Source organism: Nerophis ophidion, linkage group LG04, assembly GCF_033978795.1.
Source record: "Nerophis ophidion isolate RoL-2023_Sa linkage group LG04, RoL_Noph_v1.0, whole genome shotgun sequence".
Lineage (NCBI taxonomy): Eukaryota > Metazoa > Chordata > Actinopteri > Syngnathiformes > Syngnathidae > Nerophis > Nerophis ophidion.
In genome coordinates, this window is record NC_084614.1 from 55579669 (window position 1) to 55598275 (window position 18607).

The window sequence follows — 18607 nt, forward strand, 5'->3', positions numbered from 1 at the left end:
TGACGACAGGTTGCAGAGAACGCTAAAGGCAGTGCCTTAAATGCTCGTCCCCAATATAGTTGTCCAGGTGGAAATCGGTAGAAATTCGGGAGAATGGTTGCCCCGGGAGATTTTCGGGAGGGGCACTGAACATCGGGAGTCTACCAGGAAAATTAGGAGTGTTGGCAAGTATGAGTATTAGTGGTGAATGCGATGTTACAGCGGCACCGACGCTCTAACGCTAAATTGATATTGCCACAAGGCTAGCGCTGACACTATGCAAGGCCAACAGATATAAAAAACTACACGTTTGCTTCAGACGTCATAACAGCACGCTTGAAATATATGGCAAAGTAGTCAACGTGAGAAGATGACATATTGATCAATTAGGCACATAGTCTAACCCTCAGCAGACATAAAAATGTGTTATTCCATATATCACGCAACAGAATGTCAGGTTAGTGATTATACATCCACTCTCACTCTGCACTGGATGAAACAAGATTCATCACTCATAAATATATTAATGAACGACTTGCCAAAAGATGATGCAAGCATGTGAAAAAAAGGGGGGGAAACAGACGCCCGAACAAAACAATGTAGCAATAGTCACATTTTTCTGGCCTTAAGCGCTAACCTGAGAGTAAACGAGATGTTCCAATTGCACACAACATTAAAAAGAATGTTGTGCATATGCAATTGCACATACTACTGCAACTGTATTGGGGGAATTGGTGATTAGATGAGCCATAATGGTGTATAGGATGCCAGAAGTGATACTCGGTGCAAACGGGTCATATTTATTAATTAATTTGGCCAGATTGAGAATAAGGTATTTCATAAAAAAGGAAAATTAGAAACATTGTATAATTTTGGGCAGAGTTCATATGGGCATTTTGGAGCAGGACTTGAACAGTGCAGGTTTGTCAGTCAATATTGAGATGCTTCCATGCCGCATTGTGAACATAACACACCGTGAAGGAGCGCTCAATACACCTATTATGTAACATTGAGAAAGACATTATGTCATTTAGATACATCTTGAAGGCTCTCGGGTTTCAAAAAATTATTACCGGTTGACATCGATGCTTAATGGCTTTTGTTGGAATTCTGGTTGTATTAGAAACTATTTAAGGCATACGTCCGACTAAATTACTGATCCAATTTGTAGCATGTTTCTCACTTTTACAAGAAGAAGCATGGGTACAATATTATCTAGTGATGTGTCCTAACAAAAAATAGAGATGTACCAATGTTTTTTTTTCCAAGTCAATGTTTTGACTTCATTTAAACCTTTTAAACCTTTTTACTGTATTTTCAGTGCATATTTCACAGATAAATGCCACATAAAGGTTTTTGTAAACAGCTTTTACACTCCTTTGAAGTGTGTTTAGTTTTACAATACCTAATTCAAACAGAACCTGCAAAGTTGTACAAATTAGAGTTTAACCAAAGTTTTATGGAAAAAAAACCCTTAATTTTTTATTTACTTTTGACTTTTTTTTTTTATCACCAAGCTGCCATCAATGAAAACAAGGAAAACTGTGATAACTATACAACCGGAAATGCAATTTACTGTTCTGGTTCTGGTACTTAATGAGCAATACATAATTTAAGCTTTATACACATTTTTTCTATACATGCAGATGCTATATTATGTGAAGTGAATTATATTTATATCGCGCTTTTCTCTAGTGATTCAAAGTGCTTTACATAGTGAAACCCAATATCTAAGTTACATTTAAACCAGTGTGGTTGGCACTGGGAGCAGGTGGGTAAAGTGTCTTGCCCAAGGACACAACGGCAGTTTACCATGAATTGATTAACGTGGACCCCGACTTAAACAAGTTGAAAAATTTATTCGGGTGTTACCTAGTCACTTTTGATTGATTGATACTTTTATTAGTAGATTGCACAGTTCAGTACAGAATATGTAAAAGTATCAATCAATCAAAAGTGACTAGGATGGCGGGAACAGGAATCAAACCTGCAGCCCTCAAGTTGCTGGCACGGCCACTCTACCAAACGAGCTATGCCGCCTTGTAGCACATAGCTGCTTTCTAACTTCTTAACTAACAATGTGCAACAATATATAACATACAACTAGCGCTGACAAATGATACATTCTTGAAATCAGATTTGGATTTGTATTATTCATGATTAATTACAGGTTATTACTCGCTTGTATGATTTAAATCACCTTAAAAAGGACCCACTATTATTAACACGAATGCAATTTTATAGTCAGAATGTGATTTATAAACACTTTTTAAATGTTTACTTGAATGCACGCCATTCAATTGCTCAAAACGTGTAAACAGTTTTACTTTAATTCCCAACCGGTTGTATTTTGAACTGAAATATATATTCATTTAAAATGTTTCACCTTTCCATTGACCTGATCACTGATCATTAAATGACCTGTGATGCCTTCAGGTAATTGTCTGTGGATAAGGCAAAGGAGCATGTATGATCAAAGAAAGTGGTGTGATTATTCGGTGTATTACCAGTGCATGATTAATGCAATCATTTTTTTTGTAGTTAATCACATGAGTTAACTGGTTATTTTTGACAGCTCTACATAAAACATACAAAGCTATAAATCTGGGAAGGAATCTAGATGACGTCATGGTCTAAGTTGCATAATTGGTCATGGCACATGTAATAATAATAGAAAAGGCTAATCAAAAATTACTGTAATTAGTGTGAACATTTAAGCATTTTCTCATTGCATTATGACATTTTGGTCTATTTTTCCATTTTTTGTTAATAATATTTCGACAATGCTCTTTGGAAAACTCTGCTGTATGTAGAACCTTGAAAATAAAGTTGGATTTAAAATCTAAAGTTGTATTATGATGCATAAAGAGAATACTACTTATTCTATTTTTGTTAAATATATTTTTCATTTTTCATATTCATCTCCATGTATGTTATGAGTATTGGGAAGGGGAGCTGCGTCATTTCTTAGTATTTGTGTGTAATGCGCATGCTCGATAGGGAATTTAAAGTTAAAGTACCAATGATTGTCACACACACACTAGGTGGGGTGAAATTTGTCCTCTGCATTTGACCCATCCACTTGATCACCAACTGGGAGGTGAGGGGAGCAGTGGGCAGCAGCGGTGCCGCGCCCAGGAATCATTTATGGTGATTTAACCCCCAATTCCAACCCTTGATGCTGAATGTCAAGCAGGGAGGCAATGGGTCCCATTTTTTCGGCCGGGGTTTGAACTCACAACCTACCGATCTCAGGGCGGACACTCTAACCACTAGGCCACTGAGTAGGTGGCCTAGTGGTTAGAGTGGATATCAGGATCTCAGAAAGGCTCTCAGAAAATGCCTTTAATATGAACCATGGGTTTCGTGAATAAATATTGCACCAAAGAGACGAGGTTTGGTCATTTTAGGGGTGCATCATGTACACATTTCTAAGTGTTATCAAATGACCAAAGAGTGTGTGTTTTAGCAGGACCACTAGTCATAGGCTGTGCTGCACGCTTCATGGCGGCGATAATGCACACTCAACCCATGATTTACGATCTCCGGCCTGCCACCAATACCTACTCAGTGACCTAGTGGGTAGAGTGTCGGCCCTGAGATCGGTAGGTCGTGAGTTCAAATCCCGGCTGAGTCATACCAAAGACTATAAAAATGGGACCCATTGCCTCCCTGCTTGGCACTCAGCATTAAGGGTTGGAATTGGGGGTTAAATCACCAAAAATGATTCCCGGGCGCGGCACCGCTGCTGCCCACTGCTCCCCTCACCTCCCAGGGGGTGATCAAGGGTGATGGGTCTAATGCAGAGAATAATTTTGCCACACCTAGTGTGTGTGTGACAATCATTGGTACTTTAACTTTACTCCTTTTGTGCTTGCTTATGTTTGATTACAGAATAAATGTCATCTAAAAGGTAGCGCCAAATCTAACTGTGGCGGTCCTACTATTTTATTTTTGGCGAGACACCATCTAATTGATTGAGTTTTGAGTGATCATCATCAATTGTTAAAGTACACTCTGTTAAGTTCTCTTTCTATCCAGCCAGCCTAGCACAGCATGCCGCACACATTACTTCCCATCATCCTCCCGTCGTCGAGCACTTCCTCGCCGCCATCTACACAGACATCAAACTTTCACAAGTGTTTGAAATATTTAAACACTCCAAGGTTTGTGCAGGAAGGAAAACAAGGAGGCCGCCGTGCCCTGAGCACCTTGCGAAACTGTGCCATCCCTCTTAGTATGTAGGTCACAGTGGCGAACGTTCCCATGGTGGCCCATATATGAAATTACAGGAATAGCAGCTGTGCTCCCATGGATACATTGTCTCCTCCACAATGGCCCGACAAGACGCCGCACAGCGCTGGATTCAACAAGTGGTGTGTAAGAGTTTGAGTTTATTTCGAACATGCATGCATACAACATGATACATCACAATTTCCAGTTTCTCTATACAACATGTTCGAAAAAGAGTAGGAAGAAGCAGAATTTATTTAATTCTACCCCTTTTCCTTTACATATCAGATGCTAAAACTTTTGTTTACTTCCTGTTCTCAATTTATTCACAATATACTCCATAAGTTAATACAATGAAAATAAATAAATAAATAATAATTCGTGAAGTGAGTTATAATCTGTGTTGGGACTAAGTAACTAAGTAACTTACAAAGAAACGCGTTATTTTCGGCGGTATCCGCGGACCGGTCAAGGCTTAATAATTTGTCCCGCGGCCCGGGGGTTAGGGGTGGGGGGTGTGGGTCGGTGGGGTAGTCCTTTTTTTTTTTTCCCTTTGTCATAAAAAAGGGACGTTTTTGTCATGAAAAAGGGAGATTTTTGTGGTTGGTGCACTAATTGTAAGTGTATATTGTGTTTTTTATGTTGATTTATTAAAAAAAAAAATATATATATATATATATTTTTTTTAATAAAAAATTATTCTGCGACCCGGTACCAATCGAGCCACGGCCCGGTGGTTGGGGACCATTGGTCTAACGCATTATTTTTTATATTAAGCAGATTATTATTTGCTTTGTGTAAAATTTTTGCGGTTTGCAAATTCACTATGTTGTGGAACTTTAGTATTTCAGAGTTTCTTTTGAAAAAGTCCTTCATGCATTGCGTTGATAAAATATCTTATTTTCCCTCACTGCTTTGTATTGCATAAAGGTTGTCTATTAAAGCTGGAAATAAGGATCTCTGAGTACAAAATGTACTAGATTATTTTTTGTTCACCCCAACGGCTTCTATTGATTAGTCAAAACACACACACACACACACACACACACACCCACACACGTAGGCACACACACGCACACACAGCCTGCCTGAGGCTCACATTTCTTCTCTCCTTTGTGAAATTATGTGTTGGTGAGCCTGGGAGTGAGAGAGCGAGGAAGGGAAAGAGCAAGAGAAATAGAGGGAGAGCAAGTGAGAAATCTGACAAGTGAGAATGAGCGAGAGAGACAGAGATGGAAGTTCTGTGTTGAGAATGTGAAAACATTTCCGCCCTCAGATAACCAATCTGTCAGGGCCGCTGGTCATTGCGTACATTCATCTCCAAATGTAATGCCCCCACCTGAACCCTGATTGTAGCACACATTTAGTGTAGTCATGGTGAAATGAGACATTTATGTGACAAAGTGCAGGCTTTAAAACTTTAACAGCCGATGTGTTACTACGCTAAAACAAAATTCCTCAGTATTCGCTCTTACAATAACAACGTCGCTATCGTATGGTTATTTTACGGGTTATGGATCGTAAATGAAGTATGGTTTGTAGATGCATTTTTAAAGTGATTTAGAGGTAGAATTGATTGCTTCCACATTGCTAGCCACAATGAACAAGCCCATTTGAATATGTTAGAATGCCAAAAAACTAAAAACCTTTTGTCTCCTTGTCTTTCATAATAATTGTGAATGATAGGCAGCATTTAAAAAAACTGCAGTTCTCCTTTAAAATGGTGCCAAACTAATAGTTCTTACCTATTGGTACCTGTTTTTGTGTATTTAGGATCTGCAAAAGTCTCAAAAATTTGAAATCAAACAATGGAGGCATGGCAGAGATATTTATAAAAAATCTTGCCTTCCTTCGTACTTCCTCCAAATGAGCCATTTAGAATTTGCCCCATTTGTGACGTTAGTCCAAGTTTGACGTAAACGGATCGCTCCATATTGCGTAAAGTTTTACCTGAGGAGCTTTGTGCGAGTCTGCCATAGTATTCCGCCATTGTAGTCAATAAGATCCTTCTTTTTTCTTGTTGTGGGGCATATTGGCTCATACATGCACATGCATGCTCTGTGGTTGTCATTTCTTGTACAAAGTAGCGTATAGTTCTATCTAGGGATGTAACGGTATTGTAGATACCGCAGTTTTGCGGTTTCAAAATCTTCACACCATTGCTGTGAATTGTGACTAGTTTTTTTCTGCCACTTTTGCTTTGGCTGTTCTGGAATAAACTACATCACCCTAAATCCTCTGAGCAACATTGGCGCTCGGATTGCAACCCTAGCTGATCACTGCGTATGTTGCCATGACTCGTTGTATTAGTGACTCTATAATTTGTACGAATATATATATTTTTCAAACTGTCCACCCGAATGCAGCTGAGTTAGGCTCCAGCGACCCCCTGCGACCCCGAACGGGACATGCGGTAGAAAAGGGATGGATGGATGTTCAAGTAGAACAAGTAAGTCCAAAGCGTCTGTTTTTTAACTAAGGAATCTTTTTTAGACTAGACCACAACACGGGCACTGTAACACTAACAAACAGACAAACTCTGGTGAAAACAAAACCTCTGTGGCGGAGGTGATAAAGTGCCCCACTTTCATTTCGAGTGTTCCAAGCCAAAACAGACCGGGTCAAGGCGCACAGCACCAAGAGAATCTATATTTAATGCTAGCAAGGCTAAACATCATTTTGTGAGGTATTTACTTTATTAAAAATCAAATTGTGAGTCAACTTTTCTGAGAAACGGCATTTTGCAAACTGATATAAATACATGTCCACTACAGAAGACACTGCGTCTCAGAAAATAAAAGTTGAAAGACACAACCAAACCCATTTATCAACAATACCCAGTAACACCGCCGGCTGCGCAGGGCTCGAGATCATCTATGATGGACTGATGCAAAGTGGAAAAGTGTTCTGTGGTCTGACGAGTCCACATTTCAAATTATATTTGGAAACTGTGGACGTGGTGTCCTCCGGAACAAAGGGGAAAATAACCATCCGGATTGTTATAGGCGCAAAGTTCGAAAGCCAGCATCTGTGATGGTAAGGCGTGTATTAGTGCCCAAGGCATGGGTAACTTACACATCTGTGAAGGCACCATGAATGCTTAATGGTCCACAAAGGTTTTGGAGCAACATATGTTGTCATCCAAGCAACGTTATCATGGACGCCCCTGCTTATTTCAGCAAGACAATGCCAAGCCACATGTTACAACAGCGTGGCTTCGTAGTAAAAGAGTGCAGGTACTTTCCTGGCCTGCCTGCAGTCCAGACATGTCTCCCATCGAAAATGTGTGGTGCATTATGAAGCATAGAATACAACAGCGGAGACCCCGGACTATTGAACGACTTAAGCTCTGCATAAAACAAGAATGGGAAAGAATTCCACTTTCAAAGCTTCAACAATTAGTTTCCTCAGTTCCCAAACGTTTATTGAGTGTTGTTAAAAGAAAAGGTGATGTAACACAGTGGTGAACATGCCCTTTCCCAACTACTTTGGCACGTGTTGCAGCCATGAAATTGTAAGTTAATTATTATTTGCAAAAAAAAAATCAAGTTTATAAGTTTGAACATCAAATATATCGTCTTTGTAGTGCATTCAACTGAATATGGGTTGAAAAGGATTTACAAATCATTGTATTCCGTTTATATTTATATACAAATCATTGTATTCCGTTTATATTTACATATAATACAATTTCCCAACTCATATGGAAACGGGGTTTGTAGGTAGACCACAAGGAAATGTTTTAAATGTCGGAAAAACATCATCATATGACCCTTTTAGAATAAAAATTGCTGAATTTGCACAATTCTTGACCAAACGGAGCACAGAAACCGGAAATGAGGATGCTCAACCTCATTCTACCATCTGATTGTGTAACCCTTCGTAAACTAGGTTGGCTGGATGGCACACATGCACATTTCTGTTTGTCAGTATAGTGTTTCCAGAAACATTCATTTTGCACCATGACTTTCTACAACCTGTGCTATATCTTTAAATGTGGCATCATTGTGTTTGCTAATCAGACAATAAAACTGCAGCTAAATGAGCACAGTACAATGGCACTATGTGAAGGGGTCAGACCGTACGTGAGGCGGCAGGTGCTTGTCGCTGCCGTCTTTCTGAAGAGTCGAAAAGCCTAGACAGTGCCAATGTGTCAGCAACAAGTCAATACATTGATTTCTTTATTTTTATGCTCTGCTGAATCTGACAGCCAAAATGGAGGATTACAGTGTATATTAAAAACTTTTATAACAAAGTATCATTGCTTTTCTTGGAGAAGGATACAACATGGACTATAATACAAATAATGGTTGGAACACAAATGGTTTTGACAGACAATAAAAAAGTATTTAACATTTTTTTTATGATAATTGAATTATTTAGGATTTTTTTTCTTTTTATCGTCCTAGTGAGAAACATTTAATAACAGTGTATAGAGTGTATCATTTAAGTAAAAATAAAAAACCCATCCATCCATCCATTTTCTACCGCTTGTCCCTTTTGGGGTTGTGAGGGATCGCTGGCGCCTATCTCAGCTGCATTAGGGCGGAAGGCGGGGTACACCCTGGACAAGTCAGCAGCGTTTTATTACTATCATCACTATGTTTAAATAAGGTATTCAAGACTGACAGACCTTGGCAGAAAAAATGTCACGGCCCGAGGTACACCAGTGCGCATTCATGTGTGCGCTGCGCTGGACGCATCTTCGGGAGCGCACTAGGCGCGTGTCAGTCCGGCTACAGCAAGCAGCTGCAATTAATCGCCAGCAATCAGCGCACCTGTCACCCAGAGGTGGGTAGTAACGCGCTACATTTACGCCGTTACATTTACTTGAGTAACTTTTGGGATAAATTGTACTTCTACGAGTAGTTTTTATGCAACATACTTTTACTTTTACTTGAGTATATTTATAGAGAAGAAACGCTACATTTACTCCGCTCCATTTATCTACATTCAGCTCGCTATTCGCTACTTTTTTTTTATCGATCTGTTAATGTTTGTTTTGGTTTATAACAGAGCTTCAATGTAGGATCTACGCATGCCTGCGTTTCACCAATCACATGCAGTCACTGGTGACGTTTGACTCTGTTTCACCAATCAAATGCAGTCACTGGTGACGTTAGACCAATCAAACAGAGACAGGCGGTCACATGACCCGACTTAAACAAGTTGAAAAACTTATTGGGGTGTTACCATTTAGTGGTCAATTGTACATATTATGTACTGTACTGTGCAATATACTAATACAAGTTTCAATCAATCAATCAATCAAAAGTGTAAAGGAAAAAAGACACTTTTTATTTCAACCGTACTTCCTGTCAGACTGATCGCACAGTTCCTGTCTTCACTATAAAAGTGCCGCTCCATCGCGCCTGCGCTAACAAAATAAGAGTCCCCGAAAGCCAGCTCAAACAAGCTAGCAAGCTACGGAATTTGCCGCCAATGTATTTCTTGTAAAGTGTATAAAAACCAATATGGAAGCCGGACAAATAAGATGCCAAAAAACAACGACTTTCATGTGGTATTAGACAGAAAAGAGGAACTTTTTTTCTCCTCCATTTGAAAACGCGGACGTTATCAGCACTACTGTCTGATTCCAATCAATGCAAGTCATCAGAATCAGGTAATACACCAACTTATATTCTTGTCTTCATGAAAGATAGGAATCTATATGTGTTAAACATGTATGTATATTCATTACAACACCTTTAACGTGAACAAAAACGGCAAAATAGATTAATATAAATTATATACTGTATATATAAATATATGTATACATATATATATATATATATATATATATATACAGTATATAATTTATATTTATATATATATATATATATATATATGTATATATATGATATGTGTGTTATATTTATATGTATATGAGGTAGATCACCTCGACTTGGTCATTTTATAAGTAATTGATAAACGTTGAAAAACCATTTAGTGGTCAATTGTACGGAATATGTACTGTACTGTGCAATCTACTAATGCAAGTTTCAAACAATCAATCAATCAATCAATCAATCAATCAATCAATCAATCAATCAATCAATCAATCAATCAATCAATGCCTACTGAGCCTATGGTGCTGTTAAGTTATTGTGGCTCAATGTGCCTTAATTTATTTTATTTAAATGTACTATTATTTAATATATATTATTGTTTTAGTTGCTTAAGAGATATTCCTGGCTCTGAATTTGCTCATTGCTATTTTTATGTTTTTGTGCATTATTTGTTGCCGTAATCAAGTTACTCATCAGTCACTCAGTACTTGAGTAGTTTTTTCACAACATACTTTTTACTTTTACTCAAGTAAATATTTGGGTGACTACTCCTTACTTTTACTTGAGTAATAAATCTGTAAAGTAACAGTACTCTTACTTGATTACAATTTCTGGCTACTCTGCCCAGGCAGAGCCTGTAACTGATGAAAAGACCTCTCTTCTTAAACCAGCACAACCTGCTATCCGGGGCAAGAACGTAGCTCCCTGTTCAGTACAGTAAGCCGACATGTCAGCGCTATGCGCACTCTTTGCTCTCAGTGTTTTTCTCCACCGTCGTGTTAATTGTCTCGTGTCCTCCTTGTCGTTCAAACAGCAGACCTCCGTTCTAGCGTTACGAGTTGTGCGTCTCGTCTCCCCGTGTTCCCTTCACTTCCCTCACTGCCTCTTGAATCTCGACCTCGTGCCTGGACACGGACCTTTGATGCCTCTGTATTTCCCCGACTTCCTGACTATCTCACGGACCTACGAGCATGCCCTGCCCCTATTGGACTTTGTCTCTCGCTCAACACTCTGGTAACGCTCAGCAATTAATTCCCACGCATAGTCACACACCATACACATTTTGGATTAGTACACACACTTCATTTATTATTTATATATATTGTGCAATATGTATAAATAAATATAGAGCTAAACGCCATCCCTCCTGTCTGTGTGAAGTGAATTATATTTATATAGCGCTTTTCTCTAGTGACTCAAAGCGCTTTACATAGTGAAACACAATATCTAAGTTACATTTAAACCAGTGTGGGTGGCACTGGGAGCAGGTGGGTAAAGTGTCTTGCCCAAGGACACAACGGCAGTAACTAGGATGATTGAAGCGGGTATCGAACCTGCAACCCTCAAGTTGCTGACACGGCCACTCTACCAACCGAGTTATGCCGCCCTCTCCTTCCTCCTGTACACACAACGAAAAACAAAACAAAACTAATTGACTAGTAGAAGAACGTGTGAAAAAGCCAGCTTAGTTCAAATGGTGTACCTGACAGAAGACATTAATTACAGGAAGTAGACACCGCAACAAGAAAGGGCAAATCCGACATGCCTGGCATTTACAAATGTACGGCGATTACAAGTTATGGCTTTTTCCAAATGGATTTTATGCGTATTGATTTTTGCAAGTCGTACAATGCTAAATCGGCGCGTGTTACCTTCATGTACTCCCATTAATACTGTATCATAATTGATTGGATTTTCATGTAGCCCTCTCCTCCTTGTATTTAAGAAAGCGTTTTTGCTGAGTTTCTGGAGTCCTAATGATGGCGAGGCAAGTTGGAGAGTAAAGGTAGGAAAAGGTCAGAGGGGGATAAATGACTATTATACTGTATAGTAGCATCCTCCATGTATTTACAGAATAATTTTCAATAAGGTCCTCTCACTGTTAAACAAGCTCTATAGCGTCTATTCTCTGAAGGTGTAGATTAATATGCACATTTATATTGTACATTGGTGTCATGCTTGCTTCTAAGGCAATGCACATACGATATAGTGTATATACTCTAAGGACTACTCTAAGCAGCAATAAATTATGTTTTGGGCAGAGTAATAGGCGAGCATGCAGGGTTACATTGTCATACCGCTCTTGTTAACAGTTAATAATTCAATGTCCAAAAGGGAGTAAGAAGAAGCAGATCTTATTTAATCCTACCCCGTCTCCATATCACATTAGTCAGTAATACATTTGTTCACTTCCTGTATTCCTCTTACATAATAGGCTTGTAACATCGGACCCTAGCGAGACCCAAGGAAGAAGCCAGAATGCACTGCTATCTCCACAGGCAAACCCAAACCTACCCCCCTGACACTCAAGCACGCCTGCCCAGACGTCCAATTCCTACAAGGCTGTCTAATTCTTAGATACACCAACAATTTGGCGGTTCAATTAAAATAGCTTCCTCCCACCTCCAAAGACATGCACCTGGGGATAGGTTAATTGGCAACACTAAATTGGCCCTAGTGTGTGAATGTGAGTGTGAATGTTGTCTGTCTATCTGTGTTGGCCCTGCGATGAAGTGGCGACTTGTCCAGGGTGTACCCTGCCTTCCGCCCGATTGTAGCTGAGATAGGCGCCAGCGCCCCCCGTGACCCCGAAAGGGAATAAGCGGTAGAAAATGGATGGATGGATGGACTTGAAGATGTTTTTTCATTTGCCGTTACCCTGAGACCAGGATCCCACCCAGCAAATGGTACCTCGACTTTGCGAGGCTACAATGCACCCCGACGGAAGTGGCCACATAGCGCCACTGGCAGGATTTTTTATCTCTGCCATCTAGCTCCGCCAACAACAGAACATCACACAAAATCAGACACCAAGCAACTGGACATGCACACCCAAAGCTCCAGAGAAGGCCAAGCCAAGAACACCTACAGAGGCCGCAGAGCGTCTCTCAACCGCCTCACATGCCAGTTTTCAAAAAGATAAAAGAAAGCAAATGATAAAGATGTACAATGATAGAATTCACTTTTACAATTGAACGGTAAAAAATAAAAACACAACACAAATGTTGAAAATATCATAATTCAGTGGAACATCAACTTAAGAGTGTTATGAGATAAAAGCTGTCTCTTGGCTAATGGTTAAGCTTTAGGTCAGTGGTCCCCAACCACCGGACCTGGTACTGGGCCGCACAAGAAATATATATATATATATATATATATATATATATATATATATATATATATTTTTTTTTTTTTTAAATTATCAAATCAACATAAAAAACACAATATATACAATATATACAATATATAGATTATATATCAATATAGATCAATACATTCTGCATTGATACAGTCCGTAAGCACACATGATTGTATTTCTTTATGAAAAAAAAAAACATGTTCTATATACACTTCTGGTAAAATGTAATAATCACTTATTCTTCTGTTGTTTGATACTTTACATTAGTTTTGGATGATATCACAAATTTGGGTATCAATCAGATACCAAGTAGTTACAGGATCTTACATTGGTCATATTCAAAGTTCTCATGTGTCCAGGAACATATTTTCTGAGTTTATAAACATATTATAAATAAAAACAAAACAAAAGAAGATGTTGTGATGCCAAAAAATATTGACTTATTCATTGTAGTATCGACTTGATACACTCATGTACTTAGTATCATTACAGTGGATGTCAGGTGTAGATCCACCAATGGCGTTTGTTTACATTTTGACGCCGATGAGCTACGATGCAGTGAAGCATGTTTAGCTATTCCTAGTTCTGCAGAGATAATACTTCTAAGAAACCCACTTGAATCATCTCTATGGAGGCGAGGATTCGTGATTTAGAAGTAGCTAAAACACTGCCGACTGCGGCTGGATTTTAACCGCTAGTTATGTTTTAAAGCACCTCTTCCTGAGGGCGTTTCAGTGTTATAACTTCACCTATATCTTTAGTTTTTAAGCCACAATGCGTCCGTTCTCCCTTTTCTGTCAACACAAATTTTCTCTTTGTAAGTACTCCGTGATTGTGTGCTACCGAACATGCTCATCTGTTCGTAAACCAGCAATGACACGACATGACGACGACGTGGGCGCGGGGCGGTGGGGGAACAGTACTTATCAGAGGCGGTATAGTACCGAATATGATTCATTAGTACCGCAGTACTATACTAATACAGGTATACCATACAACCCTACCTCTTACTATATTTTAGTTGTATAGTTATTTCCAGTGTTTTCTCAGCAGGAGCCCTCTGCACTGTGTGCCGCGGTTGCTGTGGCTCTGGCTCATGGGTTCCTCGGCCAGATGGCCCCCTTGGGTAAGAGTCACTGTGGCCGTGCCACCCATCATACAGCTCCTGGTGCACTTGGCTTTTTAAGATAGTGTTTTCTCACCTGACTCTTCCGTGCTCAGCCACATAATGTTTTTACATGACTTTGTTTATGTGTGCATGTGTGTGGTAAAGGGAAAAGGTTGGGTTAGGTGGGGCTGACTCTTTCAACCTGGGATTATGTAATGACGGCGGGAGGCAGTGGTTTTTAAGCATTTTTAAATTAAAAGCACTTTGTGCTACTTGTTATATGTATGAAAATTGCTATAAAAAGAAATTAATTGATTGACTTAAATCCGGTTGATTTTCAGGATAAAACGCAAAAAAAATTCGGAAAGAAAAAAGATAACTCCAAGCAGCTCCACCCCTCTTCTCCTTCTCTGGTTGGATCTTTTTCCAATTTGTTGCTGAATTTATTATACTTTCCAATTGTCTTGCATGACTTTGTGCCATTTCACCACGAGAACTGGCCGGTGAGACACAGTTAAGTTAAGTTAAAGTTAAAGTTAAGATAAAGTACCAATGATCTCACACACTTGGTGTGGTGAAATGTGTCCTCTGCATTTGACCCATTCCCTTGTTCCACCCACTGGGAGTTGAGGGGAACAGTGAGCAGCAGCGGTGACCACGCCCGGGAATCATTTTTGGTGATTTCACCCCCAATTCCAACCCTTGATGCTGAGTGCCAGGCAGGGAATTAGTAGCAGATTCAAAATAACATTATATATTTACGTATTTTGATCATTTTAAGCGCTTGCAGGACATTATTTTCAAAAAATCATCACAGCATTCTTTTTTTTTCCTTTATCAGTGATTTCTGCTCACTGCAAACTTTATGAGAGCCAAAAACATAATAAAACATCACTGTCTGCTGTCATTAGGATGCCGACTGATAGCATGTTTGTATATTCCCATTTAGGTAAAGAATGACCCATAATCTTTGCAAACAAAAGGGGGGAGTGACCATGCGTCTTTTCGTGTTGTTCTCGCCATTCCTGGGTCTAAATTGGATGTCAAAGTGTACCAACTTGTCGGATTTTCTCCTCAGCCTTCTTCTGTCCAGGTGTAAGGCATGATTTATGATCTACAATAAACTTCCAAGGAGCAGGGACTCGAGGAAACAGCAGATCACTCGATGATGTAAACATAGGGACACACGGTAGTGATCACGTCACCGCTATATATTAGCGCTTATAATAACGACATCACTAATACTTGGTTGATATTCAAATCACAAAATTTAAATGGAGTATTGTTGGCGCTTTCTGAATAGTTATTTATTGCGTTTTATGGGCGGAGTAGAGGACCTCCCATTGGCTCCGCTGTAAGCAGACTTTTATTTTCGTTTATATAAGAGAAAGAATGCATTGTTTTTAAAAAATCCATCCGTCATCATGTCTTTCATAATAATTGTGAATGAAAAAGCGCAGTTCCTCTTTAAGCCCTGTAAAACATCCCGAAGCCTCTATTTACATGTCGTGACCTGACTATTAACCAAGTATTAGCAATATCGTTCTTCTAAGTGTTAATGTTGAGGTAATACTTTTAGCGGCGCCGTGATCACAAAGTGGTAATTATCCTCTGCAGCTATTGACATCGCCTCTGAGTTGGTGAAAGTGAATTCTAGATTACAAATCATGACTCTCAGAATCCAAAAACACAGGACAAGATGTTGAACAGTCCCTTGTGCCAAATGTGGAGACTACTCACTCGAGATGTCCTTGTTATTAAGAGTGGTAGACAGACAACGTCAGGTTGTGGGGGGCGGGGTGTTCTTGTGAGTTGTGTGGGATATATGAGAATTGGTCAGGGTTAAATGCCAGGACAATTGGACAAGCGACACATCTTCGGTAGTGTGCCGTTGCATCATTGGGTGTTTCGACCTCCAAACACTATACACCCTCCACAAAGGTGGCCCGCCGAAGGATGATCAGTCCTCAGCTTGTGTCCCGTGCTCAACTGTTCCCGAAATTCACCCTGTTACACTGCTGTTTTTGGGGCTCAACCGGGGTTCTTCCGCTTGAGCCAAATCCACTGGCTGCTCCTTTCTGCTGCCACAGACTGCTGTGATGGTCCTTCGCAGAGCCTGACCGTGGCTGCCGAGTTCCCTCAGCAGTCTGATGGTAGACGAGGCCACAAATTCTCTGCATCCCACTTCTACTGGATATACTTTGGTGTTCCAGACACGCTGCCTCGCTTCTTCTGCTAGCTCTGTGTAGCGCAGCTTCTTACGTTTATAGCCCTCCCCCACAGAGTTCTCCCATGGGACTGTGAGCTCTATGACGTAAGCGGTCTTCACCGAAGGGGACCAGAGCACCAAGTCTGGCCTGAGGTTGGTAGAGGTAATCTCAGGTGGGAAAACTAGCTGTTTGCCGATGTCTGCCAGCATCTTCGAGTCGCGGGCCAGGTATAGGTTTCCTGCTTCTGGTTCGGCGGGAGGCTGTTTGGGTGTTTTCATGCCCTCTCAGACAAACATTGTTGTCTTCAAGGGATTAGATACTCTTGGTGGCAAGGAGTTGACGGCACCACGCATGCTCTCCAGGGCTGATGCCAAGCTCTTGAGGACCTGGTTGTGCCGCCAGGTGTATCTCCCCTGCGTGAGGCTCGTCTTACATCCGGTCATGATTTGTCTGAGGGTTGCTGGGGTTGGGCAGAGGGCACAGATTGGATCCTCGCCAATCTTATGGAGATTCTTTGGTGATGGGAGCACATCATACGTTGCTCTGATGATAGAGATGATTTTACTTGCTTCCATCTGCCATAGCTCCTTCCAGCTTATCTTTCTCCTCTTCACTCTTTCCCACTACATCCATTGCCCTTGTTTGGCGAGAGAGACAGCCTTAGAACTCCTCAAGACCTCCTCCTGGCAACGCACCTCCTCCACCACCAGCGACGTCCGCTCTGATGTTGTAACATTTTTCCAGGATGGTTCTCTCACAGTCAGGCCGAAACCTCCTCTTCCCTGTTGGACCTTTCCCACGATGTCTTTGTGCCTCAGGGCTTCTGTAGCTTGCTGCACCACATCGGATGGTGTCCACTAGGGGCTGTGCAACAGTGCTGATGGTCTTGTCTCTGGAGTCCTTCAGTGTCATCTGGAGTCTAACTTTAGAACACTTGTATTCCTCAGTTAGACTAGTGAGAGGTAGCTCCAGGATCCCTTTGCCGTAGAGGCCGATGTTACTTAGACATTGTGGAATGCCAAGCCACTTTTTGCCTATGAAGTGATGGTTCGCTGCCTATGAAGTGATGGTTCGCTCCATCTTCTCCACAGTGGTTACTCACATGTACATGTACAATAAAGTAAAACGTTAAGAAAATTAACCGAGAAGTTGGTGAAATTTGACATCCAACTTATACACACGTGAGGACTATGATTAATTCTTCATCCAAACGGGAAGCTGTAAACATTCCATCAGTCAGCATCCCATTGAGAGCAGACATTGTATACTAAATCATTGTTTTATTATGTTTCCAGTTTGTGTTTCTTGTTTAGCACTTAGCAATACTGTTATTTGCTGGATTTGCTTATCACAGAGCTTCTAAAACTTGTAACTCATCCTCTGTATGTTCAGGCTCAAAAATAAAAGGTAATTTGTCCCAAAATAGTCGTCGTTGGCTCTCATAAAGTCTGCCATGATTAATATTTGTTGTTGTTGTTGAAGGAAATAGCAAACTTTGTGATGGGTCTGTGAAATTAATACTCCGCCGTATGCATAAAATGACCAAAACAGGTCAATATTACAGCTAATTATGAATCTGCCTGTTACTACATTACATATATGCTAACAGCATGTATATAAAACCAAGATGGAAGTTTTTGGATGGTTTTTAGAATGCTTTATAGGCGAAATAGAGCGAATGCCTTTACCTTCATTGTTAGCTGACTTTTGCCAGCATTTATTTACCAGTTAGAAAACATGTCTGTGCTTGTCCCACATAAGGATTGTGAATGGTAGGCAAAATTCCAAAAAAAGGGCAGTTCCCCTTTAAGAAATTGTATCCATCGTCTGTAATAGGAATTACATTTTATCTTTCCCCTACTGACCTTCTATGTTATATAATAACCACAACTCAACCTCCATTAGAAAAACTCTCACCCCCACTACCATCTAATCACTTCTTCTCATCATCATCCTCTCCCACAGCTCTCTTATAACAATAGTAGATCAGCTCTCACTTCCTCTTTATAACATGTTGCGCTCAATAGCTGCATAATGAGTTCATTTACAGAACATTGGTTTGTTATCCATCATTAAATCCCTGCATTGTTTATTGGATTCCTTTGCTGATTTCTCCTCAGGAAGACATGCTAAGAGTAGTTTCTACCAT

At 40.2% G+C, this 18607-nt stretch overlaps 1 protein-coding gene across 2 annotated transcripts in view; it reads right to left on the reverse strand.

Annotated features, from left to right (window-relative positions):
* The window catches only part of LOC133551601 (protein phosphatase 3 catalytic subunit alpha-like), a 72930-nt gene that overhangs the window by 21272 nt on the left and 33051 nt on the right, over positions 1-18607 (reverse strand). The window lies entirely within an intron of this gene.